General features: G+C 43.9%; 26 non-coding genes across 26 annotated transcripts; all 26 read left to right on the forward strand.

The window, feature by feature from the left end:
• The first annotated feature begins 482 nt into the window (after positions 1 to 482).
• trnad-guc (transfer RNA aspartic acid (anticodon GUC)) lies at positions 483 to 554 on the forward strand. The gene has a single exon. It is a non-coding gene; the product is annotated as a tRNA-Asp (tRNA).
• Positions 555 to 665: 111 nt separating this feature from the next.
• trnag-gcc (transfer RNA glycine (anticodon GCC)) lies at positions 666 to 736 on the forward strand. The gene has a single exon. It is a non-coding gene; the product is annotated as a tRNA-Gly (tRNA).
• A 715-nt stretch (positions 737 to 1,451) lies between these two features.
• trnag-gcc (transfer RNA glycine (anticodon GCC)) lies at positions 1,452 to 1,522 on the forward strand. The gene has a single exon. It is a non-coding gene; the product is annotated as a tRNA-Gly (tRNA).
• Positions 1,523 to 2,054: 532 nt separating this feature from the next.
• On the forward strand, positions 2,055 to 2,126 carry trnad-guc (transfer RNA aspartic acid (anticodon GUC)). The gene has a single exon. It is a non-coding gene; the product is annotated as a tRNA-Asp (tRNA).
• Positions 2,127 to 2,237: 111 nt separating this feature from the next.
• trnag-gcc (transfer RNA glycine (anticodon GCC)) lies at positions 2,238 to 2,308 on the forward strand. Its single transcript has one exon. It is a non-coding gene; the product is annotated as a tRNA-Gly (tRNA).
• A 534-nt stretch (positions 2,309 to 2,842) lies between these two features.
• trnad-guc (transfer RNA aspartic acid (anticodon GUC)) lies at positions 2,843 to 2,914 on the forward strand. Its single transcript has one exon. It is a non-coding gene; the product is annotated as a tRNA-Asp (tRNA).
• A 111-nt stretch (positions 2,915 to 3,025) lies between these two features.
• On the forward strand, positions 3,026 to 3,096 carry trnag-gcc (transfer RNA glycine (anticodon GCC)). Its single transcript has one exon. It is a non-coding gene; the product is annotated as a tRNA-Gly (tRNA).
• A 536-nt stretch (positions 3,097 to 3,632) lies between these two features.
• trnad-guc (transfer RNA aspartic acid (anticodon GUC)) lies at positions 3,633 to 3,704 on the forward strand. Its single transcript has one exon. It is a non-coding gene; the product is annotated as a tRNA-Asp (tRNA).
• A 111-nt stretch (positions 3,705 to 3,815) lies between these two features.
• Positions 3,816 to 3,886, forward strand: trnag-gcc (transfer RNA glycine (anticodon GCC)). The gene has a single exon. It is a non-coding gene; the product is annotated as a tRNA-Gly (tRNA).
• A 533-nt stretch (positions 3,887 to 4,419) lies between these two features.
• On the forward strand, positions 4,420 to 4,491 carry trnad-guc (transfer RNA aspartic acid (anticodon GUC)). Its single transcript has one exon. It is a non-coding gene; the product is annotated as a tRNA-Asp (tRNA).
• Positions 4,492 to 4,602: 111 nt separating this feature from the next.
• On the forward strand, positions 4,603 to 4,673 carry trnag-gcc (transfer RNA glycine (anticodon GCC)). Its single transcript has one exon. It is a non-coding gene; the product is annotated as a tRNA-Gly (tRNA).
• A 715-nt stretch (positions 4,674 to 5,388) lies between these two features.
• Positions 5,389 to 5,459, forward strand: trnag-gcc (transfer RNA glycine (anticodon GCC)). The gene has a single exon. It is a non-coding gene; the product is annotated as a tRNA-Gly (tRNA).
• Positions 5,460 to 5,991: 532 nt separating this feature from the next.
• Positions 5,992 to 6,063, forward strand: trnad-guc (transfer RNA aspartic acid (anticodon GUC)). Its single transcript has one exon. It is a non-coding gene; the product is annotated as a tRNA-Asp (tRNA).
• A 111-nt stretch (positions 6,064 to 6,174) lies between these two features.
• trnag-gcc (transfer RNA glycine (anticodon GCC)) lies at positions 6,175 to 6,245 on the forward strand. Its single transcript has one exon. It is a non-coding gene; the product is annotated as a tRNA-Gly (tRNA).
• Positions 6,246 to 6,778: 533 nt separating this feature from the next.
• trnad-guc (transfer RNA aspartic acid (anticodon GUC)) lies at positions 6,779 to 6,850 on the forward strand. The gene has a single exon. It is a non-coding gene; the product is annotated as a tRNA-Asp (tRNA).
• An 898-nt stretch (positions 6,851 to 7,748) lies between these two features.
• On the forward strand, positions 7,749 to 7,819 carry trnag-gcc (transfer RNA glycine (anticodon GCC)). The gene has a single exon. It is a non-coding gene; the product is annotated as a tRNA-Gly (tRNA).
• A 533-nt stretch (positions 7,820 to 8,352) lies between these two features.
• On the forward strand, positions 8,353 to 8,424 carry trnad-guc (transfer RNA aspartic acid (anticodon GUC)). Its single transcript has one exon. It is a non-coding gene; the product is annotated as a tRNA-Asp (tRNA).
• Positions 8,425 to 8,535: 111 nt separating this feature from the next.
• Positions 8,536 to 8,606, forward strand: trnag-gcc (transfer RNA glycine (anticodon GCC)). Its single transcript has one exon. It is a non-coding gene; the product is annotated as a tRNA-Gly (tRNA).
• A 533-nt stretch (positions 8,607 to 9,139) lies between these two features.
• Positions 9,140 to 9,211, forward strand: trnad-guc (transfer RNA aspartic acid (anticodon GUC)). Its single transcript has one exon. It is a non-coding gene; the product is annotated as a tRNA-Asp (tRNA).
• A 111-nt stretch (positions 9,212 to 9,322) lies between these two features.
• Positions 9,323 to 9,393, forward strand: trnag-gcc (transfer RNA glycine (anticodon GCC)). The gene has a single exon. It is a non-coding gene; the product is annotated as a tRNA-Gly (tRNA).
• A 533-nt stretch (positions 9,394 to 9,926) lies between these two features.
• trnad-guc (transfer RNA aspartic acid (anticodon GUC)) lies at positions 9,927 to 9,998 on the forward strand. Its single transcript has one exon. It is a non-coding gene; the product is annotated as a tRNA-Asp (tRNA).
• Positions 9,999 to 10,109: 111 nt separating this feature from the next.
• On the forward strand, positions 10,110 to 10,180 carry trnag-gcc (transfer RNA glycine (anticodon GCC)). The gene has a single exon. It is a non-coding gene; the product is annotated as a tRNA-Gly (tRNA).
• A 533-nt stretch (positions 10,181 to 10,713) lies between these two features.
• trnad-guc (transfer RNA aspartic acid (anticodon GUC)) lies at positions 10,714 to 10,785 on the forward strand. The gene has a single exon. It is a non-coding gene; the product is annotated as a tRNA-Asp (tRNA).
• Positions 10,786 to 10,896: 111 nt separating this feature from the next.
• On the forward strand, positions 10,897 to 10,967 carry trnag-gcc (transfer RNA glycine (anticodon GCC)). The gene has a single exon. It is a non-coding gene; the product is annotated as a tRNA-Gly (tRNA).
• Positions 10,968 to 11,501: 534 nt separating this feature from the next.
• On the forward strand, positions 11,502 to 11,573 carry trnad-guc (transfer RNA aspartic acid (anticodon GUC)). The gene has a single exon. It is a non-coding gene; the product is annotated as a tRNA-Asp (tRNA).
• A 111-nt stretch (positions 11,574 to 11,684) lies between these two features.
• Positions 11,685 to 11,755, forward strand: trnag-gcc (transfer RNA glycine (anticodon GCC)). The gene has a single exon. It is a non-coding gene; the product is annotated as a tRNA-Gly (tRNA).
• Positions 11,756 to 16,700: the final 4,945 nt, after the last annotated feature.

Below are 16,700 nucleotides of genomic sequence, written 5' to 3' on the forward strand. Positions count from 1 at the left end.
AAATTCTTTGTTCGATTGCCAGGCCAACAGAAATCTCAACTGACTCTTGAAAAATCGGATTTTGCTTTCGTTTTCAGTTTGGACATTTACTCATTCTCAGGAGACTTTGGTGAAACCATTTTAGATGTCCAGTGTGTGAGGTGATTTACTTTGTGCAAGGCTTTAGTTGTTAAATGGGAAATGAGTAACCAACTCGTCACTGACAACTGTCTTGAGTTTGGCATTTGTGACAATGTCCTGGGACATCCCACAAACTCGTCACCTTCTAACTACGATTGTGTGGCCTGTGAGTGGTATAGAGCGAAATCGATTACATGAACGTGTTCGTGAGAGTGCCAGCTTTCCATAGAGGGGTAACAGTAGTTTCTAGCTCTAACCATTCAGGCTATACAGATGTTTTTGTTAGAAGGGTTAAAGCCCAACACTGCAAACTTATGGTTAGTCCCAATGCTCCACGTTTTTTCAAAGTCCAGCACACAAGCTCCTCGTTAGTATAGTGGTGAGTATCCCGGCCTGTCACGCGGGAGACCGGGGTTCAATTCCCCGACGGGGAGAAAGGAATTCTTTTTTTAGGGTGAACAATGTAGCTGAGCCCTCAAATCTGAAAATATGCTCGGAGATAAAGCTTTATGATACGATTTCCAGCCTTATCGCAGTATACCAAGGCATTGGTTGTTCAGTGGTAGAATTCTCGCCTGCCACGCGGGAGGCCCGGGTTCGATTCCCGGCCAATGCAGGATATTTTGAACATGTAATTTCGAGAAGTATGCAAAGCCCTGAGGAAAAAAAATTCTTTGTTCGATTGCCAGGCCAACAGAAATCTCAACTGACTCTTGAAAAATCGGATTTTGCTTTCGTTTTCAGTTTGGACATTTACTCATTCTCAGGAGACTTTGGTGAAACCATTTTAGATGTCCAGTGTGTGAGGTGATTTACTTTGTGCAAGGCTTTAGTTGTTAAATGGGAAATGAGTAACCAACTCGTCACTGACAACTGTCTTGAGTTTGGCATTTGTGACAATGTCCTGGGACATCCCACAAACTCGTCACCTTCTAACTACGATTGTGTGGCCTGTGAGTGGTATAGAGCGAAATCGATTACATGAACGTGTTCGTGAGAGTGCCAGCTTTCCATAGAGGGGTAACAGTAGTTTCTAGCTCTAACCATTCAGGCTATACAGATGTTTTTGTTAGAAGGGTTAAAGCCCAACACTGCAAACTTATGGTTAGTCCCAATGCTCCACGTTTTTTCAAAGTCCAGCACACAAGCTCCTCGTTAGTATAGTGGTGAGTATCCCGCCTGTCACGCGGGAGACCGGGGTTCAATTCCCCGACGGGGAGAAAGGAATTCTTTTTTTAGGGTGAACAATGTAGCTGAGCCCTCAAATCCAAAAATATGCTCGGAGATAAAGCTTTATGATACGATTTCCAGCCTTATCGCAGTATACCAAGGCATTGGTTGTTCAGTGGTAGAATTCTCGCCTGCCACGCGGGAGGCCCGGGTTCGATTCCCGGCCAATGCAGGATGTTTTGAACATGTAATTTCGAGAAGTATGCAAAGCCCTGAGGAAAAAAATTCTTTGTTCGATTGCCAGGCCAACAGAAATCTCAACTGACTCTTGAAAAATCGGATTTTGCTTTCGTTTTCAGTTTGGACATTTACTCATTCTCAGGAGACTTTGGTGAAACCATTTTAGATGTCCAGTGTGTGAGGTGATTTACTTTGTGCAAGGCTTTAGTTGTTAAATGGGAAATGAGTAACCAACTCGTCACTGACAACTGTCTTGAGTTTGGCATTTGTGACAATGTCCTGGGACATCCCACAAACTCGTCACCTTCTAACTACGATTGTGTGGCCTGTGAGTGGTATAGAGCGAAATCGATTACATGAACGTGTTCGTGAGAGTGCCAGCTTTCCATAGAGGGGTAACAGTAGTTTCTAGCTCTAACCATTCAGGCTATACAGATGTTTTTGTTAGAAGGGTTAAAGCCCAACACTGCAAACTTATGGTTAGTCCCAATGCTCCACGTTTTTTCAAAGTCCAGCACACAAGCTCCTCGTTAGTATAGTGGTGAGTATCCCCGCCTGTCACGCGGGAGACCGGGGTTCAATTCCCCGACGGGGAGAAAGGAATTCTTTTTTAGGGTGAACAATGTAGCTGAGCCCTCAAATCCTGAAAATATGCTCGGAGATAAAGCTTTATGATACGATTTCCATCCTTATCGCAGTATACCAAGGCATTGGTTGTTCAGTGGTAGAATTCTCGCCTGCCACGCGGGAGGCCCGGGTTCGATTCCCGGCCAATGCAGGATGTTTTGAACATGTAATTTCGAGAAGTATGCAAAGCCCTGAGGAAAAAAAAATTCTTTGTTCGATTGCCAGGCCAACAGAAATCTCAACTGACTCTTGAAAAATCGGATTTTGCTTTCGTTTTCAGTTTGGACATTTACTCATTCTCAGGAGACTTTGGTGAAACCATTTTAGATGTCCAGTGTGTGAGGTGATTTACTTTGTGCAAGGCTTTAGTTGTTAAATGGGAAATGAGTAACCAACTCGTCACTGACAACTGTCTTGAGTTTGGCATTTGTGACAATGTCCTGGGACATCCCACAAACTCGTCACCTTCTAACTACGATTGTGTGGCCTGTGAGTGGTATAGAGCGAAATCGATTACATGAACGTGTTCGTGAGAGTGCCAGCTTTCCATAGAGGGGTAACAGTAGTTTCTAGCTCTAACCATTCAGGCTATACAGATGTTTTTGTTAGAAGGGTTAAAGCCCAACACTGCAAACTTATGGTTAGTCCCAATGCTCCACGTTTTTTCAAAGTCCAGCACACAAGCTCCTCGTTAGTATAGTGGTGAGTATCCCCGCCTGTCACGCGGGAGACCGGGGTTCAATTCCCCGACGGGGAGAAAGGAATTCTTTTTTTAGGGTGAACAATGTAGCTGAGCCCTCAAATCCAAAAATATGCTCGGAGATAAAGCTTTATGATACGATTTCCAGCCTTATCGCAGTATACCAAGGCATTGGTTGTTCAGTGGTAGAATTCTCGCCTGCCACGCGGGAGGCCCGGGTTCGATTCCCGGCCAATGCAGGATGTTTTGAACATGTAATTTCGAGAAGTATGCAAAGCCCTGAGGAAAAAAAAATTCTTTGTTCGATTGCCAGGCCAACAGAAATCTCAACTGACTCTTGAAAAATCGGATTTTGCTTTCGTTTTCAGTTTGGACATTTACTCATTCTCAGGAGACTTTGGTGAAACCATTTTAGATGTCCAGTGTGTGAGGTGATTTACTTTGTGCAAGGCTTTAGTTGTTAAATGGGAAATGAGTAACCAACTCGTCACTGACAACTGTCTTGAGTTTGGCATTTGTGACAATGTCCTGGGACATCCCACAAACTCGTCACCTTCTAACTACGATTGTGTGGCCTGTGAGTGGTATAGAGCGAAATCGATTACATGAACGTGTTCGTGAGAGTGCCAGCTTTCCACGGAGAGGGGTAACAGTAGTTTCTAGCTCTAACCATTCAGGCTATACAGATGTTTTTGTTAGAAGGGTTAAAGCCCAACACTGCAAACTTATGGTTAGTCCCAATGCTCCACGTTTTTTCAAAGTCCAGCACACAAGCTCCTCGTTAGTATAGTGGTGAGTATCCCGGCCTGTCACGCGGGAGACCGGGGTTCAATTCCCCGACGGGGAGAAAGGAATTCTTTTTTTAGGGTGAACAATGTAGCTGAGCCCTCAAATCTGAAAATATGCTCGGAGATAAAGCTTTATGATACGATTTCCAGCCTTATCGCAGTATACCAAGGCATTGGTTGTTCAGTGGTAGAATTCTCGCCTGCCACGCGGGAGGCCCGGGTTCGATTCCCGGCCAATGCAGGATATTTTGAACATGTAATTTCGAGAAGTATGCAAAGCCCTGAGGGAAAAAAATTCTTTGTTCGATTGCCAGGCCAACAGAAATCTCAACTGACTCTTGAAAAATCGGATTTTGCTTTCGTTTTCAGTTTGGACATTTACTCATTCTCAGGAGACTTTGGTGAAACCATTTTAGATGTCCAGTGTGTGAGGTGATTTACTTTGTGCAAGGCTTTAGTTGTTAAATGGGAAATGAGTAACCAACTCGTCACTGACAACTGTCTTGAGTTTGGCATTTGTGACAATGTCCTGGGACATCCCACAAACTCGTCACCTTCTAACTACGATTGTGTGGCCTGTGAGTGGTATAGAGCGAAATCGATTACATGAACGTGTTCGTGAGAGTGCCAGCTTTCCACGGAGGGGTAACAGTAGTTTCTAGCTCTAACCATTCAGGCTATACAGATGTTTTTGTTAGAAGGGTTAAAGCCCAACACTGCAAACTTATGGTTAGTCCCAATGCTCCACGTTTTTTCAAAGTCCAGCACACAAGCTCCTCGTTAGTATAGTGGTGAGTATCCCGGCCTGTCACGCGGGAGACCGGGGTTCAATTCCCCGACGGGGAGAAAGGAATTCTTTTTTTAGGGTGAACAATGTAGCTGAGCCCTCAAATCTGAAAATATGCTCGGAGATAAAGCTTTATGATACGATTTCCAGCCTTATCGCAGTATACCAAGGCATTGGTTGTTCAGTGGTAGAATTCTCGCCTGCCACGCGGGAGGCCCGGGTTCGATTCCCGGCCAATGCAGGATATTTTGAACATGTAATTTCGAGAAGTATGCAAAGCCCTGAGGAAAAAAAATTCTTTGTTCGATTGCCAGGCCAACAGAAATCTCAACTGACTCTTGAAAAATCGGATTTTGCTTTCGTTTTCAGTTTGGACATTTACTCATTCTCAGGAGACTTTGGTGAAACCATTTTAGATGTCCAGTGTGTGAGGTGATTTACTTTGTGCAAGGCTTTAGTTGTTAAATGGGAAATGAGTAACCAACTCGTCACTGACAACTGTCTTGAGTTTGGCATTTGTGACAATGTCCTGGGACATCCCACAAACTCGTCACCTTCTAACTACGATTGTGTGGCCTGTGAGTGGTATAGAGCGAAATCGATTACATGAACGTGTTCGTGAGAGTGCCAGCTTTCCACGGAGGGGTAACAGTAGTTTCTAGCTCTAACCATTCAGGCTATACAGATGTTTTTGTTAGAAGGGTTAAAGCCCAACACTGCAAACTTATGGTTAGTCCCAATGCTCCACGTTTTTTCAAAGTCCAGCACACAAGCTCCTCGTTAGTATAGTGGTGAGTATCCCGGCCTGTCACGCGGGAGACCGGGGTACAATTCCCCGACGGGGAGAAAGGAATTCTTTTTTAGGGTGAACAATGTAGCTGAGCCCTCAAATCTGAAAATATGCTCGGAGATAAAGCTTTATGATACGATTTCCAGCCTTATCGCAGTATACCAAGGCATTGGTTGTTCAGTGGTAGAATTCTCGCCTGCCACGCGGGAGGCCCGGGTTCGATTCCCGGCCAATGCAGGATGTTTTGAACATGTAATTTCGAGAAGTATGCAAAGCCCTGAGGAAAAAAATTCTTTGTTCGATTGCCAGGCCAACAGAAATCTCAACTGACTCTTGAAAAATCGGATTTTGCTTTCGTTTTCAGTTTGGACATTTACTCATTCTCAGGAGACTTTGGTGAAACCATTTTAGATGTCCAGTGTGTGAGGTGATTTACTTTGTGCAAGGCTTTAGTTGTTAAATGGGAAATGAGTAACCAACTCGTCACTGACAACTGTCTTGAGTTTGGCATTTGTGACAATGTCCTGGGACATCCCACAAACTCGTCACCTTCTAACTACGATTGTGTGGCCTGTGAGTGGTATAGAGCGAAATCGATTACATGAACGTGTTCGTGAGAGTGCCAGCTTTCCACGGAGGGGTAACAGTAGTTTCTAGCTCTAACCATTCAGGCTATACAGATGTTTTTGTTAGAAGGGTTAAAGCCCAACACTGCAAACTTATGGTTAGTCCCAATGCTCCACGTTTTTTCAAAGTCCAGCACACAAGCTCCTCGTTAGTATAGTGGTGAGTATCCCCGCCTGTCACGCGGGAGACCGGGGTTCAATTCCCCGACGGGGAGAAAGGAATTCTTTTTTTAGGGTGAACAATGTAGCTGAGCCCTCAAATCCAAAAATATGCTCGGAGATAAAGCTTTATGATACGATTTCCAGCCTTATCGCAGTATACCAAGGCATTGGTTGTTCAGTGGTAGAATTCTCGCCTGCCACGCGGGAGGCCCGGGTTCGATTCCCGGCCAATGCAGGATGTTTTGAACATGTAATTTCGAGAAGTATGCAAAGCCCTGAGGAAAAAAAATTCTTTGTTCGATTGCCAGGCCAACAGAAATCTCAACTGACTCTTGAAAAATCGGATTTTGCTTTCGTTTTCAGTTTGGACATTTACTCATTCTCAGGAGACTTTGGTGAAACCATTTTAGATGTCCAGTGTGTGAGGTGATTTACTTTGTGCAAGGCTTTAGTTGTTAAATGGGAAATGAGTAACCAACTCGTCACTGACAACTGTCTTGAGTTTGGCATTTGTGACAATGTCCTGGGACATCCCACAAACTCGTCACCTTCTAACTACGATTGTGTGGCCTGTGAGTGGTATAGAGCGAAATCGATTACATGAACGTGTTCGTGAGAGTGCCAGCTTTCCACGGAGGGGTAACAGTAGTTTCTAGCTCTAACCATTCAGGCTATACAGATGTTTTTGTTAGAAGGGTTAAAGCCCAACACTGCAAACTTATGGTTAGTCCCAATGCTCCACGTTTTTTCAAAGTCCAGCACACAAGCTCCTCGTTAGTATAGTGGTGAGTATCCCGGCCTGTCACGCGGGAGACCGGGGTTCAATTCCCCGACGGGGAGAAAGGAATTCTTTTTTTAGGGTGAACAATGTAGCTGAGCCCTCAAATCTGAAAATATGCTCGGAGATAAAGCTTTATGATACGATTTCCAGCCTTATCGCAGTATACCAAGGCATTGGTTGTTCAGTGGTAGAATTCTCGCCTGCCTCACGGGAGGCCCGGGTTCGATTCCCGGCCAATGCAGGATATTTTGAACATGTAATTTCGAGAAGTATGCAAAGCCCTGAGGGAAAAAAATTCTTTGTTCGATTGCCAGGCCAACAGAAATCTCAACTGACTCTTGAAAAATCGGATTTTGCTTTCGTTTTCAGTTTGGACATTTACTCATTCTCAGGAGACTTTGGTGAAACCATTTTAGATGTCCAGTGTGTGAGGTGATTTACTTTGTGCAAGGCTTTAGTTGTTAAATGGGAAATGAGTAACCAACTCGTCACTGACAACTGTCTTGAGTTTGGCATTTGTGACAATGTCCTGGGACATCCCACAAACTCGTCACCTTCTAACTACGATTGTGTGGCCTGTGAGTGGTATAGAGCGAAATCGATTACATGAACGTGTTCGTGAGAGTGCCAGCTTTCCACGGAGGGGTCACAGTAGTTTCCAGCTCTAACCATTCAGGCAATACAGATGTTTTTGTTAGAAGGGTTAAAGCCCAACACTGCCAACTTATGGTTAGTCCCAATGCTCCACGTTTTTTCAAAGTCCAGCACACAAGCTCCTCGTTAGTATAGTGGTGAGTATCCCGGCCTGTCACGCGGGAGACCGGGGTACAATTCCCCGACGGGGAGAAAGGAATTCTTTTTTTAGGGTGAACAATGTAGCTGAGCCCTCAAATCCAAAAATATGCTCGGAGATAAAGCTTTATGATACGATTTCCAGCCTTATCGCAGTATACCAAGGCATTGGTTGTTCAGTGGTAGAATTCTCGCCTGCCACGCGGGAGGCCCGGGTTCGATTCCCGGCCAATGCAGAATGTTTTGAACATGTAATTTCGAGAAGTATGCAAACCCCTGAGGAAAAAAAATTCTTTGTTCGATTGCCATGCCAACAGAAATCTCAACTGACTCTTGACAAATCGGATTTTGCTTTCGTTTTCAGTTTGGACATTTACTCATTCTCAGGAGACTTTGGTGAAACCATTTTAGATGTCCAGTGTGTGAGGTGATTTACTTTGTGCAAGGCTTTAGTTGTTAAATGGGAAATGAGTAACCAACTCGTCACTGACAACTGTCTTGAGTTTGGCATTTGTGACAATGTCCTGGGACATCCCACAAACTCGTCACCTTCTAACTACGATTGTGTGGCCTGTGAGTGGTATAGAGCGAAATCGATTACATGAACGTGTTCGTGAGAGTGCCAGCTTTCCACGGAGGGGTAACAGTAGTTTCTAGCTCTAACCATTCAGGCTATACAGATGTTTTTGTTATAAGGGTTAAAGCCCAACACTGCAAACTTATGGTTAGTCCCAATGCTCCACGTTTTTTCAAAGTCCAGCACACAAGCTCCTCGTTAGTATAGTGGTGAGTATCCCGGCCTGTCACGCGGGAGACCGGGGTTCAATTCCCCGACGGGGAGAAAGGAATTCTTTTTTTAGGGTGAACAATGTAGCTGAGCCCTCAAATCTGAAAATATGCTCGGAGATAAAGCTTTATGATACGATTTCCAGCCTTATCGCAGTATACCAAGGCATTGGTTGTTCAGTGGTAGAATTCTCGCCTGCCACGCGGGAGGCCCGGGTTCGATTCCCGGCCAATGCAGGATATTTTGAACATGTAATTTCGAGAAGTATGCAAAGCCCTGAGGAAAAAAAATTCTTTGTTCGATTGCCAGGCCAACAGAAATCTCAACTGACTCTTGAAAAATCGGATTTTGCTTTCGTTTTCAGTTTGGACATTTACTCATTCTCAGGAGACTTTGGTGAAACCATTTTAGATGTCCAGTGTGTGAGGTGATTTACTTTGTGCAAGGCTTTAGTTGTTAAATGGGAAATGAGTAACCAACTCGTCACTGACAACTGTCTTGAGTTTGGCATTTGTGACAATGTCCTGGGACATCCCACAAACTCGTCACCTTCTAACTACGATTGTGTGGCCTGTGAGTGGTATAGAGCGAAATCGATTACATGAACGTGTTCGTGAGAGTGCCAGCTTTCCACGGAGGGGTAACAGTAGTTTCTAGCTCTAACCATTCAGGCAATACAGATGTTTTTGTTAGAAGGGTTAAAGCCCAACACTGCAAACTTATGGTTAGTCCCAATGCTCCACGTTTTTTCAAAGTCCAGCACACAAGCTCCTCGTTAGTATAGTGGTGAGTATCCCGGCCTGTCACGCGGGAGACCGGGGTTCAATTCCCCGACGGGGAGAAAGGAATTCTTTTTTTAGGGTGAACAATGTAGCTGAGCCCTCAAATCCAAAAATATGCTCGGAGATAAAGCTTTATGATACGATTTCCAGCCTTATCGCAGTATACCAAGGCATTGGTTGTTCAGTGGTAGAATTCTCGCCTGCCACGCGGGAGGCCCGGGTTCGATTCCCGGCCAATGCAGAATGTTTTGAACATGTAATTTCGAGAAGTATGCAAACCCCTGAGGAAAAAAAATTCTTTGTTCGATTGCCATGCCAACAGAAATCTCAACTGACTCTTGACAAATCGGATTTTGCTTTCGTTTTCAGTTTGGACATTTACTCATTCTCAGGAGACTTTGGTGAAACCATTTTAGATGTCCAGTGTGTGAGGTGATTTACTTTGTGCAAGGCTTTAGTTGTTAAATGGGAAATGAGTAACCAACTCGTCACTGACAACTGTCTTGAGTTTGGCATTTGTGACAATGTCCTGGGACATCCCACAAACTCGTCACCTTCTAACTACGATTGTGTGGCCTGTGAGTGGTATAGAGCGAAATCGATTACATGAACGTGTTCGTGAGAGTGCCAGCTTTCCACGGAGGGGTAACAGTAGTTTCTAGCTCTAACCATTCAGGCTATACAGATGTTTTTGTTATAAGGGTTAAAGCCCAACACTGCAAACTTATGGTTAGTCCCAATGCTCCACGTTTTTTCAAAGTCCAGCACACAAGCTCCTCGTTAGTATAGTGGTGAGTATCCCGGCCTGTCACGCGGGAGACCGGGGTTCAATTCCCCGACGGGGAGAAAGGAATTCTTTTTTTAGGGTGAACAATGTAGCTGAGCCCTCAAATCCAAAAATATGCTCGGAGATAAAGCTTTATGATACGATTTCCAGCCTTATCGCAGTATACCAAGGCATTGGTTGTTCAGTGGTAGAATTCTCGCCTGCCACGCGGGAGGCCCGGGTTCGATTCCCGGCCAATGCAGGATATTTTGAACATGTAATTTCGAGAAGTATGCAAAGCCCTGAGGAAAAAAAATTCTTTGTTCGATTGCCAGGCCAACAGAAATCTCAACTGACTCTTGAAAAATCGGATTTTGCTTTCATTTTCAGTTTGGACATTTACTCATTCTCAGGAGACTTTGGTGAAACCATTTTAGATGTCCAGTGTGTGAGGTGATTTACTTTGTGCAAGGCTTTAGTTGTTAAATGGGAAATGAGTAACCAACTCGTCACTGACAACTGTCTTGAGTTTGGCATTTGTGACAATGTCCTGGGACATCCCACAAACTCGTCACCTTCTAACTACGATTGTGTGGCCTGTGAGTGGTATAGAGCGAAATCGATTACATGAACGTGTTCGTGAGAGTGCCAGCTTTCCACGGAGGGGTCACAGTAGTTTCCAGCTCTAACCATTCAGGCAATACAGATGTTTTTGTTAGAAGGGTTAAAGCCCAACACTGCCAACTTATGGTTAGTCCCAATGCTCCACGTTTTTTCAAAGTCCAGCACACAAGCTCCTCGTTAGTATAGTGGTGAGTATCCCCGCCTGTCACGCGGGAGACCGGGGTTCAATTCCCCGACGGGGAGAAAGGAATTCTTTTTTTAGGGTGAACAATGTAGCTGAGCCCTCAAATCCAAAAATATGCTCGGAGATAAAGCTTTATGATACGATTTCCAGCCTTATCGCAGTATACCAAGGCATTGGTTGTTCAGTGGTAGAATTCTCGCCTGCCACGCGGGAGGCCCGGGTTCGATTCCCGGCCAATGCAGAATGTTTTGAACATGTAATTTCGAGAAGTATGCAAACCCCTGAGGAAAAAAAATTCTTTGTTCGATTGCCATGCCAACAGAAATCTCAACTGACTCTTGACAAATCGGATTTTGCTTTCGTTTTCAGTTTGGACATTTACTCATTCTCAGGAGACTTTGGTGAAACCAATTTAGGTGTCCAGTGTGTGAGGTGATTTACTTTGTGCAAGGCTTTAGTTGTTAAATGGGAAATGAGTAACCAACTCGTCACTGACAACTGTCTTGAGTTTGGCATTTGTGACAATGTCCTGGGACATCCCACAAACTCGTCACCTTCTAACTACGATTGTGTGGCCTGTGAGTGGTATAGAGCAAAATCGATTACATGTACGTGTTCGTGAGAGTCCCAGCTTTCCATAGAGGGGTCACAGTAGTTTCCAGCTCTAACCATTCAGGCAATACAGATGTTTTTGTTAGAAGGGTTAAAGCCCAACACTGCCAACTTATGGTTAGTCCCAATGCTCCACGTTTTTTCAAAGGTCCAACACACAAGCTCCTCGTTAGTATAGTGGTGAGTATCCCCGCCTGTCACGCGGGAGACCGGGGTTCAATTCCCCGACGGGGAGAAAGGAATTCTTTTTTTAGGGTGAACAATGTAGCTGAGCCCTCAAATCCAAAAATATGCTCGGAGATAAAGCTTTATGATACGATTTCCAGCCTTATCACAGTATACCAAGGCATTGGTTGTTCAGTGGTAGAATTCTCGCCTGCCACGCGGGAGGCCCGGGTTCGATTCCCGGCCAATGCAGGATATTTTGAACATGTAATTTCGAGAAGTATGCAAAGCCCTGAGGAAAAAAAATTCTTTGTTCGATTGCCAGGCCAACAGAAATCTCAACTGACTCTTGAAAAATCGGATTTTGCTTTCGTTTTCAGTTTGGACATTTACTCATTCTCAGGAGACTTTGGTGAAACCATTTTAGATGTCCAGTGTGTGAGGTGATTTACTTTGTGCAAGGCTTTAGTTGTTAAATGGGAAATGAGTAACCAACTCGTCACTGACAACTGTCTTGAGTTTGGCATTTGTGACAATGTCCTGGGACATCCCACAAACTCGTCACCTTCTAACTACTGTGACTGCCATCATGACCACCGGTGTGGCGCTAATATGGTGTTGCATTCTGGGGATGAAAATTGTCAGACTCGTACCTACATGTCCACTGCATGAACTTTACAAAAATAATGTAATCAAAGGTCATGACTTTGACAGCAGTCGACTGCAAGTTTATGCAATTGCTTTTCACTAACTTCATTGCCTGCATTGCGGGAGACTCTAATGTCAACTCATCATTGGTTGGCAGGAAGCCTAACAGTTAAAAGCGTTGAGCCAGTAATCGAAAGGTTGCTGGTTGAAATCGAATAAGTGAAAAATAAACTCAGCAAGAAAAGTAACGTCACTTTTTCAGGATCCTGTCTTTCAAAGATATTTTGTAAAAATTCAAATAACTTCACAGATCTTCATTTTAAAGGGTTTAAACACTGTTTCCCATGCTTGTTCAAAACATAAACAATGAATGAACATGCACCTGTGGAATGGTCGTTAAGACACTAACAGCTTACAGACAGTAGGCAATAGGCAGTAGGCAATTAAGGTCAGAGTTATGAAAACTTAGGAAACTTAGGACACTAAAGAGGCCTTTCTACTGACTCAACGTTGCCTATGGGCGCAAACCCATCGTCGCTGGACCAGACAGGACTGGCAAAAAGTGCTCTACGCTTACGAGTCACAGTTTTGTCTCACAAGGGGTGATGGTCAGATTCGCGTTTATCGTCGAAGGAATGAGCATTACACCGAGGCCTGTACTCTGGAGCAGGATCAATTTGGAGGTGGAGGGTGCGTCATGGTCTGGGGCGGTGTGTCACAGCATCATCGGACTGAGCTTCTTGTCATTGCAGGCAATCTCAACGCTGTGCGTTACAGGGAAGACATCCTCCTACCTCATGTGGTACCCTTCCTGTAGGCTCATCCAGACATGAACCTCCAGCATGACAATGCCACCAGCCATACTGCTCGTTCCGTGCGTGATTTCCAAGACAGGAATGTCAGTGTACTGCCATGGCCAGCGAAGAGCCCGGATCTCAATCCCCCCAGAAATATCTGGGAACCTGCAGGTGCCTTGGTGGAAGAGTGAGTAATATCTCACAGCAAGAGCCGGAAAATCTGGTACAGTCCATGAGGAGAAGATGCACTGCAGTACTTAATGCAGCTGGTGGCCACACCAGATACTGATCGTTACTTTGATTTTGACTCCCCCCTTTGTTCAAGGACACATTTTTCCAATTCTGTTAGTCACATGTCTGTGGAACTTGTTCAGTTTATGTCTCACTTGTTATGTTCATACAAATATTTACACATGTTAAGCTGCTGAAAATAAACGCAGTTGACAGTGAGAGGATGTTTCTTTTTTTGTTGAGTTCATGTTGATGTTCCCTTGAGCGAGGCATTTATCCCTTATTATTGCTCCTGTAAATTGCTCTGGATATGAACGTCTAAATTACTCAAATGCCATGTTTGACCAATGCGAACTTGACCAAAGACTTGATTGAAACAGGAATCAATTTGCAGTGATTTATGTGTGCAGTGGATATACTGTACACACAGTAAGATGATATTTGAGGTTCTCTCTCACTAATTGATTCTACAATGTGTACACACGTAATATTATATTATGATTTCAGTTTGAGTGCGTGATATGGGGGTTAGAAACATATTCATTTCGACATTATAAAGTACATATTTTATAAACAATGGCAACACTGCCGTGTCCTGAGCCTTTCTGTTGGAAAACCATATTAGTATCCGACTTTCAGCTGTCGCAGAGGCACCTTCCCCGACTTCACGTCTCGACTTTCAGCTGTGGCAGAGGCACCTTCCCCGACTTCACGTCTCGACTTTCAGCTGTGGCAGAGGCACCTTCCCCGACTTCGCGTCTCGACTTTCAGCTGTCGCAGAGGCACCTTCCCCGACTTCACGTCTCGACTTTCAGCTGTCGCAGAGACACCTTCCCCGACTTTACCTCTCGACTTTCAGCTGTTGCAGAGGCACCTTCCCCGACTTCACGTCTCGACTTTCAGCTGTCGCAGAGGCACCTTCCCCGACTTTACGTCTCGACTTTCAGCTGTCGCAGAGACACCTTCCCCGACTTTACGTCTCGACTTTCAGCTGTCACAGAGACACCTTCCCCGCCTTACCACTCAAACGCGCCAAATATCTGTGGCGCTGCTCATGGCAACGTCATATCATTTAGTCTACCTTTTAATTATAAAGTCAATCTCAATGTGATCTGTGAGATTCAGAAGCCATTTGATTTTTGCCTCCAAAAACACTCAAACTGAACATAAGTATGATGGTTTTAATTACATTTTTGTTTGTTTTGGATTCAAAGATAATAGTTTTAGTTTTTCAAAAGGGTTTTTCATTATTTTATCTCAGTTAAAGGGACATTTCACTGTATTTGTCCATGAAGATGTTATTAACGTATAATATGTGTCATAAATATTGATAATTTCCTCACTACACACAAATACGAGCCTTTCTGCAATTCATAGCAATTTCAGGATGTAGTACCACCGCTGTCTAGGTTGATCCATTTGAGAATGGGTGTCAACAGGTAGCTAACTCACTGGATCAGCCACTCATTCATCGAACATCAGCGCGCAATTAAATCTTTATTTTTATTTTTTGTGTTGACAACAACTGTACTGTTTAGTCATGGTGTTGTTCTCAGTACCTGAATGTGCAAACTACAAGCAAGCACAGGCTGCTGGTGTAACATTTCATCGGTTACCTTATTAAGATGTCAAGCATAGGTAACAACTAACTTAGCTAGCGAACTAGTTATTGAACTACATTTCCATTCATAATATGCTACCTAGACATTTCAAAGCAAATCGATGTAATTAGCCAGACGCTATCTGTCGATGTGATTTGTAACTTTGCAAGTTAACTTTAGCAATGTTAGCTACAGCCTACCGGACTGTATCTAACCATTAACTAGCTAATTAACTACTGCAGAGGCCAAGGTGACTGGCCTATGTGTTCTATTTACAGAGTTTGAACCCATCAACGTCTGCAGCGGCATCAACATCAAGCTCAACACCAGGAGCTTGTCCCCTTTGCTAAATCTTTCCATGACTCCATGATGAGCAAATAAATATACTGGAGCTAGGCATAAACAAGGTCCGTGTCTTGTCGTCAGAGTTGGTGGGTTTATAAGTAGGCTACAGCTTCTACTGTACACTGAGTGTACAAAACATTAAGGACACTTGCTCTTTCCATGACATAGACTGTCCAGGTGAATCCAGGTGAAAGCTATGATCCTTTATTGATGTCACTTGTTGAATCCACTTAAATCAGGGTAGATGAAGTGGAGGAGACAGGTTAAAGAAGGATTTTTAAGCATTGAGACAATTGAGACATGGATTGTGTATGTGTACCATTCAGAGGGTGAATGGGCAATACAACACATTTAGATACCTTTGAACGGGGTATGGTAGTAGGTGCCAGGTGCACCGGTTTGTGTCAAGAACTGCGACGCTGCTGGGTTTTTCACGCTCAACAGTTTCCCTTCTGTATCAATAATGGTCCACCACTCAAAGGACTTGACACAACTGTGGGAAGCATTGGAGTCAACATGGGCCAGCATCCCTGTGGAACACAATATGACGTTCACCAGCTGAAGAACATTCAGGAACCTGCCTGGAACATTTAGCCTACACAACATCTATATTCAGTTAGACTGATGTTGTAGTATAATATAGAATGTCTAGTACACTCACAACTGCGTTGTATTATAGATATTGCTAGCTGTTGTACATATGTACTGTATATAATGGAGTTTGATATAAAATGTTTTATATAATAGTTGTTACAAGTGTACTGACATGTGACTAAATGATTCCAGCTACATCAGAAACGTTGACTTCTGGATCAATTCCTTCTGATATTCATGAAATTAAATTAAATCAATGAAATACTGTTATCAATGAAAATAATATCTAACCCTCAGCCTCTCTCTCGCGCGCGCACACACACACACACACACACACACACACACACACACACACACAGTATATTATTCCGATCCAACATCCCACTCGTATCCCATCTGCCACTCTTAACTGTCTCTCCACTCTTCTCAGTACTGTCTCTGCTCTCTCTGACTGTAATGTATGAAGTTAACCTTGGAGGCACCCTGTGGCGCTCCAGCTAAGGAGAGCAGCGCTGGCATTGTGCATTCCTCCTCTGATTTGCAGGGTATTTAAAGCGAGAGAAAGAAAAGGCAGCCACCAAAACTCTGCTTTCAGATAGGCAAAATACTTTACAATGTAAAAACATGAACATGTAGTATGTGTGTGTGTGTGTGTGTGTGTGTGTGTGTGTGTGTGTGTGTGTGTGTGTGTGTGTGTGTGTGTGTGTGTGTGTGTGTGTGTGTGCATCGATCAGTAACACATACATGTCAGTACATACACACAACAAGTAGGTCACATGGGGGAGAGGCGATGTGCTGTGAGGTGTTGCTCTATTCGTTTTTTAAAGCTAGGTTTGATCTTCACTTGCGCTATATAAGATGGAAGGGAGTTCCATGCACTCATGTCTCTGTATTATACTGTATATATGTCTGTATTTTACTGTATATATGTCTGTATTATACTGTATATAAGTCTGTATTATACTGTATATAAGTCTGTAT

Source organism: Oncorhynchus masou, chromosome 8 (genome assembly GCF_036934945.1).
Source record: "Oncorhynchus masou masou isolate Uvic2021 chromosome 8, UVic_Omas_1.1, whole genome shotgun sequence".
NCBI classification, from domain to species: domain Eukaryota; kingdom Metazoa; phylum Chordata; class Actinopteri; order Salmoniformes; family Salmonidae; genus Oncorhynchus; species Oncorhynchus masou.